We start from the raw sequence: 10,731 nt of genomic DNA, 5'->3' as shown, positions 1-10,731 counted from the left end.
TTTGTTTCTAGATATTTCTATTCTTTTTCGCTTTTATATTTTTATAAGCTCAATTATTATTTTTTAGTTAATCTATTTATTTCCATTTTTAAATTTTCTACTTTTTGGGTTTACGAATCACCAAGACTAAATACTTTGAAGTAACAATTGCCAAAGTTTTAGCACTTCTGTGTTTGATATGTCGTATAAAAATTTAGGTTATCTTTGGTTTTAAAAGATGGATATAATTTCTCAATTACAAGAACAAATAAATGCAAAAGTTGCCTTTGCCTTCAACACCTTCAGGTTGTTGCAAAGAGATGCTCCACCTGTCAAGCTTTCCCAAATTATCCAGATCCCCCAGTTAATCCCACCGAGGACTCAACAAATTTCCCTGACCAACTTAAAGTCATGAGTGCTGCTCTAGTTAAGGCTGTTAAACAAGTGAAGACAAGTTATTGATTTTATTAGAATCATGCTTTTTTTAATACCATAATCTTAGGAATCAATAGAATAATCTGATGGTTGGATCAAATCAGTTCCTTGTCTAATGGCCCTATGTTGGATGTTATTCATTGTTAGTACTACTTTTAATAGTTTGATGCCTTGGTTGCAACGCTTCCATCCTTCGAGGGAGTTGAAGAAGCTCAACTTAGAAAGATTGTTGAACCCCAAGTAGATAAAGTCTCGACTAGGATTACTGTTTTTTTATTTTACATGTTTTAATTATCATTTTCTTGTTATTTTTTTATTATTGTACCCATTGTCCAAGCAAAAAATAATGTTGTTGGCCAAGAACTTCAAAAGCAATTGGAGGTCGCAGGTATATTGCCTATCATTTTGGTTGTTTGCTAGAGTTGTTGCCTTCCACGTTGTAAAGAATGAATTTTGTTTCCAATTCGATTTCCTTTTTGACAAATAAAGAACAAGGGAAATAAGTACAAAAATAGGTGTGGGATTGGTAAGACTTAGGTTGCTGCTTAATCTCAAGAAGAAATGTTTGTTGCTAGAAATGAAGAACATGAAGTAGTTGCCAATAATGCCTAAACTCTAGCTTTCAGTGTCGTAGTAAACAAAATGTTTGCTCAATTGCTGTCATTCTACATACCCATTTCTTCTAATTTTCTAAAAATGGTACATGTGTTGTTCTCAATCTTGATATCTTGAAGTTAAGCATGTAACCTAAAGGATTAAGTTCCCCACTTAAAAACTTGAGATCTAAACTGTACCTTGGGAAAAGAAAAACTAAATTGAAGAAAAATCTAATAATCTATATGCTTTTATTATGTTTTTGGTGCTAAAGAAAGAATTGAAATAGGTGCAAGAGTTGTTTAGTCAAGCAATAGATAATTGTTTGAACTTGAAGAAACAATATTGAAGTCATTACCTAGTGAAATTCTCCTTTCTTTTTATTGTCTTTAAATGTCTATAATCCTAAGCACTCAAAGGTTCTATTGTACGTGCTTAAATTTGTGCAAGCATTTTGTTATCCACCAACGAGTTTTGGTTTGCCTTGTGGGCTCTGATTCCTTGCTAGAGTTTAGTTACTCTTTCATGTTTATGAAAGGATATTATATGCTTGTAAAACTAAGCCTATAGAAGGTATGTCCTTCTAAATTATGAAAATTTCCTATGTTCTATTAGTCTGTTACCATTTTTTGCTTTGTGCTTTGTTATTATGTTTGTGCATCAATTCTATTAATTTAACTAATTTTGTTTTTCTAAGCAAGTATGGTGTGGATATTGTTAGGATGAGCCCTACAGCCAATCAAGATTGGTTGAGGCTTGACTCCAATCATGCAACAGTATCATTCATGTTGAATGATTAGAGGTTTTCCTTCATCAATAAGATATTAATTATAATGAGTTATAAGTCTAATTAGATGTAGTCCATGAGATTAATATGCCTTGCAAGGAAACTGTAATGGGTTGTAGTTATGAGATTCCTATGCATTAAAGCATAATCTCAAAATGTTCCTGATCAATGTATCATTGAGACTGGACATCAATGATGCTCAAAGACTGGTATATTCTATGTTCCTTACTTTGGAAGCAAGCAATCGATCTCATAGATTGAAGTATAGAGATACTTGGAACTAGAATATAGGTGCTTGCCTAGGAGAGCAAATTCACTGAACATAACCAGCCATGAGAAGTGCATTTGGTAATACACTCTAGTGTCTATGCAACACTTTTCATGTGTCAGTTGTGTAAATACTCCCTAGACTTGAGACACCAGGTTGTCTTATGTGTATAGTGTTATGCTTTGATTTCATCCCTATGGGTGCCTAACCAAGGATGCCAAAACAGGATGCTTTTGGGTATAGTATGAAGCATGTGAAGGCGAATGAGTGGTCAAGATAGGAATCATCACCTCAAGTGTTTTAGAGGACATATCCTATCAGTTCTTGGTTAGCATTAACTTATTAAAGTCCTTGGCCAAGGCGACATGGAGATTATGAAAAAGGTTTCATAACTCTCTATAAAGCTAATGTTATAATTGTAGGAACAAATATGGAGGTCAATAAGAGTAGACACTGTACCAAGCTCTTATCATATCTGGGATATATGATGAAGGAATAAATTACATTGATAGATTATACACTGAAAGGTTGTCAAAGAACCCTTTGACTCTCCCAACAATTGGGTGGCCATGATGCATTACTAGATGCCAATCTTGGTCTATGGAATTGATTATAAACTAATTGATTGAAATTTATATTAATTAATTAAGTCATTAATCAATTCCATTGCCAACATGTTGGGAACCTAATGGGTCACACATAATAATTGCATTTGAATTAAATTGGGAGAGTGATGATTTAAGTTAGACTTAAATCACATGCTAGGTAATTAACTTCTATAAACTTAATTAAAGGAGTTTAATTAAGTTTTCAGCATAATTATAAATAGTTATAACTATAAGGCCTTGATTGCAAAATATAAAGGAAATTAATTTTGATTTTAATTTTCAAGGACTTAATTAAAAGAGTTTAATTAAGTAATAGGCCCAATATTATAATGTGTTATAATATTGAGGGCTTAATTGCAAAATTGAAGTTATTTTAACCTAACTATATAAGTCACTTTTTAACTATTTTTCATATGAGAGTTTTTCACAATTGAAGAAAACATAGTTTTTGTCAGAAAAAGAAAAACGTTTTTCTTTTTTGCCACCACTCCCTTTGTGTGAAGAGAAAATTGCTTATGAAGCAATTTTCGAGAAAGGTTCGGCTAAGATTGTGAAAAACAAGAAAAGGACAATTGTTGTCCTCTTTGCTAGTATAAAGTATAGTTAAAAACTTTCTTTTGTTAAAGGTTCAAGTGCAATCGTGTGTACTACTATTGGAGGCCAAGCACTTGATTGGCTAGTGTTTTTGCTCCTTGTGGTGTTCACGGGATTGCTTCGAAAAATGCCATCGTGATTACAAAATTACATGGCAAGGTAACTTTCTAAACAATAATTTATTTTGTGCTTTTATGTGTTAAATATCACCAAGGTGATCCATGGGTTGAGGCATGTTTTGTTGTTTAGTTATAAAGTTTTTAATTTTCTTTTCGCTGCGTATTTTGAGCATGTCATCCATAGCCAAACCCATCAGATACCACATCCATCTTACATTCAAATCTTATAAATCAAGAGAAAATTTGTCAAAATCATCCTAAGTAACTTTGAGGTTAAGTTCATTTTTTTGAAATACTGTTAATAAACATGTCTTGACGAATTACTTAAATGCTTATATTGTACTAATTTTGAGTATTTGTTTAACTATTTGCGATCCCACATGAAAGGGATGAAATAAGTACCAAAAAGCATAATACACCTTATTTTTTCCCTTATATGGCTATTTTGTATTTCGCTAGGTCCACCTAAAACATTTAAATGGTCATATTAAAGAGGTAATAAAGCTCTTGTACTTACAATCTTATCTGGTTCTTGCATTCATCCGGTTCCTTCCATTTTAAATCTTAACTATAGCAATTTCCTTATTTATGTCTACCAGTAAATGAGTTATTTGATATTATTGCTTTATGTTGCTATAGGTAATTTTTCTATTTTTTTTTTTTGTTAAGTAGGTAATTTCATGTTGTCTTCGTTTGATTTAACAACTTTGCCTTTCTTAGGCAAATGCTTATGTAAAAGTTATCTAGGCCAAAATTTGGCTGGATAGGATTTTAAGATTGTCTCCTATTGTGAATTGGGAGGTCTTACTATTTCTTCATCTAAGGATCATATAAATTGAAGAAATGATATAATTCTTTTGGGTTATTAAAGATATGATCTAAAAACTATTATATCATGCATATCATCATGCAGAAAAATTTTCTAACTAGCCAAAGTTTTATGTGTTTTGCAGCTATTTGGACATGAATGCATTAGTGGCAAGTTATATTTATTTAAAAATGCTTTTCTTCTTATTTTTATAATATGTGATAGTATAATTGCATTAGTTATTTACTCAATATCTTTATATGGGAGGGCAATAAAATTGCTGTCATTCATTTTATGATGGTACAGTTTTTAATATGATAATTAATTAAAAAATTACCCTACATGTAAGCGATCTATGAAATTTTTTTGTGATACATGATTAGATTTCTTCCTTAATGGTTATGAGCAATATTAATCATCTACTTGGCTACACTCAAGTTGTTATTGTATATTGCTGAGAACATGATTTGACTTATAGTTTGTTGGAGTTTGACCTCTCATTCCTTAAACCTTAATTTTTTCTTTTTCATATTTCACTGATTAGTTCAATTCTTAAACATTTTTCCATCTTCTATTGATTTTTGCTAAAGTAAAGAATTTTGTTCTCTTTATTGGCTAGTTATTAGTATCAATAGTACATGCAATCCTTTGCCTCTATTTATTTGCTTAGCCAAATGTTTTGCAGCCCTGATTAATTGAAAACTGCCAACATGTTGCTAGATGTTATACTACATGCATTTAGTTAGTGTCTACGTTGGATCTTGTTAGGTTAATATTTAATCATAGAAGCTCCAAAGAAGTTTTCTTGTACTTTATTGTTAACACAACTCAACTTGGAATAATCCTTTTTTTTCTCTCTTGGCCCACACAAGATCTGGTGGTTAGATACATGGGTGTTCTAAAATATTCTAAAATCAGCATGACACAGCACACCACACAAGATTTGGTACTTTCTCTATTACATCAAGTGCATAAGGCTTTGTTTTCAAATCAAATCAAATAGGACAAATAATTTTTTTAGTTGGTCAGTGCATATGCTGTCTCATACTTTTTCACACATTGGTTAAAGCTGCACTTTTTCTAAGTGCAGCTGTAACTTAAGGCTACATGTTTTTCACCTATGGATGCAATTTTTTCGCAGCCAAAGGTCAAAAGTATTGTAGTGTATTGAGTGGCATGTCTTGTTCTTATTTTCATTAGTTTAGGGAAAGTTTAGTCAACTGAAATGAGAGTGCTATGTTGTGAGTTTTATGTGTTTTCCTAATTGCAGTTTGGATATATTGTGCTCACCACATCTACTGAAATCTTGTACCATGAAGAAGCAAGAAGAAAGAACGTTGGTGGAAAAGTACTTGGCTTTTTCTATTGAGATAAAGTATATATTTTGTTATCTGGTTGAACTCAACTTGACTCATTTAGGTACATATTTTGTTATCTGGTTGATCTCAACTAGACTCATTTAGGTATAAATTTTGTTATCTATAGTTGATCTCAACTAGGCTCATTTAGGTATATATTTCATTATCTAATTAATCTCAACTAGGCTCATTTAGGTATATATTTCGTTATCTAGTTGATCACAACTAGACTCATTTAGATTCTATATATATTTTGTTCATCTAGTTGAACTCAACTACACTTATGGTATTATTCTGTTGAATATATTATGGTTGATTTCATCAAAGTTATCTATGGTGATGGATTATTATTGTTAATGTTGTCATGTTATGTGATGGTGACATTATAATGTTGTGATAGTTCTATTGTCACTAAAATTGATGATTGAATTGTAACAAGTACGGAATTAGGTATTGCATATTATTTACTGTGATGGATGCAATTATTTGTGATAAATATAATTTATTGTGATAGATTATGTCATGACCCGAAACTCCCATCGGGCCTATAACAACCGTCGCGACGTCCCGATAGGCACTCATTACCCGGAATGCCGATCAGAACCCTGCAAGTCTTAGCATTAGCTTTCGCATCTCTCCGGTGAGCGACAATTATTAAATCTCGCATTTCAAGAAATCACAAGTCGTTTCCAAATCAAAACAATATAATATTGTTTTCTGGCTCACAAGGGCATTTTCGTCATTTTTCTTCAAAAATACCGAAACTCGCCAAAAACATGATGTGTGAGTGAAAAACACATGTTTCATAATTAAAAGTAAATTTAGATGTCTAAAATAATTATTTGAAATGAAATTATAATTGTTTGAATAAAATAATAATATTCAATAAAATATTCTATTTTTTTAAAAAAATAATATTTATAGAGAAATCTGTAAATAATTTCTGTAGTGTAAAAGCTAAGTATATTCATACGTACTTTAAAGCAGATAACTGAAGTATAAAATTTCTTTTACAATGACACATGGGCCCCTAACTAACCAATAAGGTGCGAGTCTGTGAACTTACAATTTTGTCGATGTAAGGTTAACTGAAGTCCTTGATGCAATCGGCTATCTATAGGTTATCCCGAGCCTGAAATGTGGGGAATTGAGGGTGGTGAGATTATAAAATCCCAATGAGTAAAAATATACCATCTAAACTATCTAAAGTCGAGTAAATTGAGATAATTAAAATAAGTCATCATACTGTAATTTCATTACCATACAACTCATTTCAACCAAATAAACAACTAGGCTTATAATTTCCTGAAAAGCTTGGCTCGTGCCAAAAATCATTCTCATACTCAATTATCAAGGATGCCTTGATCGAGGGCTATCCCAATCGAGTCCGTCAAAGCTGTTAAAAAGTCATGTATGCATAAATTATGTTTTTATTTTGAAAACATAGTCGTTCCTTGGTGTTAGTTGAGTTCACCCTCACGTGGTGTTTGGCGTGAAGTGAACTCTAAAAGTGTTAGCCTCAGGAGTTATCCACCCGCGCCTCTCATACTGAGGTAAGATATAACGGGGTTTACCGTGCCCCTCTAATAGGCTGGTCCATGGAAACCCGCCCACTGCAGTAAGCTCATCATTATCCCACCAATCAATAAAATTCAATAACATGATATGGCAATTATTGTAATTCACGGCCTTTCAAGGCTAAATACATAGTTCATATATTCAACACAAATACCAATTCAGCCATTCATGCAAATATTGTCATAAGCCAGTCAATTCAAACCATGAATTTACAACACCTCAAGTGGTCTCCAGTTACTCTATTTTCAAAGTCATCATTCAATTTCAAGACAATTTATAAAATCATTTTATTTAAAACGTTTTGTTTGTAAAACAAAAAGATTTACCATTTAAACTCATTTTCCATAAAATCCACAAAATCGAATAAAAACCACTTTAGATAATTAAGATGATAGTAAGGTTACTCACTGTACTAAGAGTTCGATATACTCTTATTCCCGATCTTTAGGCACAATCTCTTTACCCTTGTTAGAGGGCTCACGACCTATACATCATACGTGACACGAATTTCAATAAATTGTGTCAATTTATCATAAACTATTTCAGGCTCTCTAAATCTAAATGAATGCATGTGATGGGATGCAAAATGTCCAATTAATCACTTAAATGTGATATTCGACCTAAGTCATACTATACTCGGTCTAATCGGCTAAAATCTCCAATTTAACTCCAAATCAATTCTTCTCACTTTCTACACTCCAATTATACCTAAACTACCTCAGTGACTGTGATTGAGATTCAATTTATCAGTCTCAGATTAATAATCACACATGTCTATAAGTTAAGCAAAAATTCATATTTTCACACCAAAATTTTCCATTTAATTTCTAGCCTCACCAAACATCAAATATCACCAAAACATCATGAAATATCATCAATTTCAGCCACAATATCCTCCCTAGAAAATTCGACCAATGATGGGTAATGGGAGAAAATGAATTTTTTTTCTTATTGGTTTGTTTTTAGACATGATAAACTAACTAAAAACACTAACATAACTTAGAATCAAATCAATCCAACTTCACTCTCTCTCCGTACCCATTCCAACCAGCCATGAATTCACCATGAAAACATGAAATCTAACCATGGAAAATGAAAAAAAAAGCATGGATAGTGTAAATCACAAGTCAAAATCAAGAAATTTTACCTTTATTAGCTTAATCCCTTAAAATCCCACACTTTTTCTTCAATTTTCCCACCTAGGGTTCTTGTTTTTTTTCCTGTCCTCCTTTTTTCTTCTTTGGCCGGCCATATCAATGAGAAATGGGCTGATTTTGTATTAATTTTAAAGCTAAATATTTAATGGTTATAAATATGCTGTGCGTCACCATTTCATTGATCTATTTTTATTTATTAACTATTAAGCTTTCTCTCTCCACCATATAAATTTCTTTAATTATCCATGATAAAATTGGATAAAATCCATATGCTGGATAAGTGTTCTGGTGGTGAAAAATTACTGTTTTGCCCCTGGGGTGGTAAAATTACCATTTTACCCTTATACTCCGAAAAATACCGAAATTACAATTTTTCACTTCTCAACCTCAAATCACACTCCAATAAGTCAAATATGATCAAAATATTTGAAAAAAAAATTATCCATTTTGTTCTCGAGTGGAAAAATTATCATTTTGCCCCTAAATAGTAAAATCTCCGATTTGACTCCAAATTGATCCTCAAACTCCAAATCACCATATTATACCATTCTAGGACTTTAAAATTCTTAATTTCCTCTTAAATTCTCTATTTGATCTAATTCGAGGCTTAAATCAACTTTGTTGTACCTCTAGGTACAATATTGACTTTTGTCGATTTTTCGGAGCTCTCCTAGTATGTAAACATTCAGTCAATCACATGCATGTCATGACAAATATTTTACAAAGTCAGGCTTGACATCTTCTCCCCCACTTGGATCAACCATATGATCCTTCTTCATGACTGATTTCGACATCCGACTAAATATTAATATTTTAATATTATTTCATTAATAAAATATTATTTTATTCTAAAAATTTTATCTTGTCTCTTTGGTTCCCAAAGTTCCTTGTTATGCCTCAATTCGCATCCGACCAACTTTATTTATCACCATATCAAAGTATGGGGTATTTCAGATTATTCTATTAATGACAGAATATATTAAATTAGTGCTAGAAATCTTTAAAAATCAGTGACAAATTTTTTTATTAGTGACGAATCAAGTAATTCACAAACATAAGCTATAATAGATTTAGTGACAATAGTGTCTAAAAAGTGATAAAAATTTGTGACAAAATCAATGATGGATTTTTTGTGTGATAGAAATTTGTGACAAAAAAGTGACAATATATTCTCACATTGTGGCATATACTATTTGACAAAACTAGTGACAACATTATCACCTTGTAACAAATACTAGTAATGGAATTAGTAACAAAATAGATTTCGTAACACAATGTCGTGACAAAATGAGTTATAGTATTTTATAATTGTGACAGAATATTGTGACACAGTTAGTGATTGTTTTCTTAAATCTGTGATAGAATGAAAGGCGGGTAAGTGCCCGGATTGACAAAAAATTGTGGTAGAGGGTCTGTTTGTTTTGCAGTAAAATATTTTCCAAAAAATGTTTTCAGGACTTATACTTGTTTGTAAAATGAAAAATTAATTTTAGATGTAAAACATTTTACGAGTTAACAGGGTTAACCATAGAAAATGCCTTATGTCTTTCAAGGGCGTAAGACATTTTTCAGAGAACAACAAAAACACTTTTATGCTAAGTGTATGAGGATAAGTTTGATGAATATTAATATTTAACTTAAAATATTAAAAAATAAAAATATTAATACTTAACTTTTAAAAAATTAATTTAAAATATTAATATTTAAATTATACAACACTATTAAAATTAAAAAAATATTTTTTTAATGAAACCATTCGATACAATTAAATTTTTTATTTATAAATGGAATAAATCTTACTAATAATTATAATAAAAAATATTTCAATGATCATCATTTGATGAATTCACATTTATAATAGGTTTAAATCTTACAAATAATTATACTAAAAAAATATTTCAATGATCGTCATTTAATGAATACATATTTATAAGTATAGGTTTTGGATATCTTATATAATTAATGAATATTTATATTTTTATATTTATTTTAAAAAAGTAATAAGATTGAATTTTTTTTGAAAATTAGAGTTTATTTTCATTACAAATATGTAATTAAATGCTTTGGAAAATATCATTATTGATTTTGTCCATTTTCATTTCCATTCTTAGTTTTGATCCCAAATAAGTGAAATTTAAATATCAACATTGTTTCCTAATCAACTCATATTTGTTATTTTAACACCTAAATAACTCCACCATGATGAAAAATATTTTTCATAAAATGATCCAAACAATAGAAAACATTAAATTTACTTGTAAAACATTTTACACAGACAAAATTTTTGTCACGACCCGAAACTCCCATCGGGCCCGTGACAACCGCCGCGACGTCCCGATAAGCACTCATTACCCCGAATGCCGATCGAAACCCCGCAAGGCTTAGCATCAACTTCCGCATCTCCCCGGTGAGCGACAGTTATTAAATCTCGTATTTCAAGAAATCA

At 31.0% G+C, this 10,731-nt stretch overlaps 1 pseudogene; it reads left to right on the top strand.

The window, feature by feature from the left end:
• LOC108663312 lies at positions 218-1,567 on the top strand (annotated as a pseudogene).

Source organism: Theobroma cacao, chromosome 9, assembly GCF_000208745.1.
Source record: "Theobroma cacao cultivar B97-61/B2 chromosome 9, Criollo_cocoa_genome_V2, whole genome shotgun sequence".
NCBI classification, from domain to species: Eukaryota; Viridiplantae; Streptophyta; class Magnoliopsida; order Malvales; family Malvaceae; genus Theobroma; species Theobroma cacao.
The sequence above is the reverse complement of the archived record's forward strand: the minus strand, read 5'-3'. Positions and strand labels throughout refer to the sequence as shown.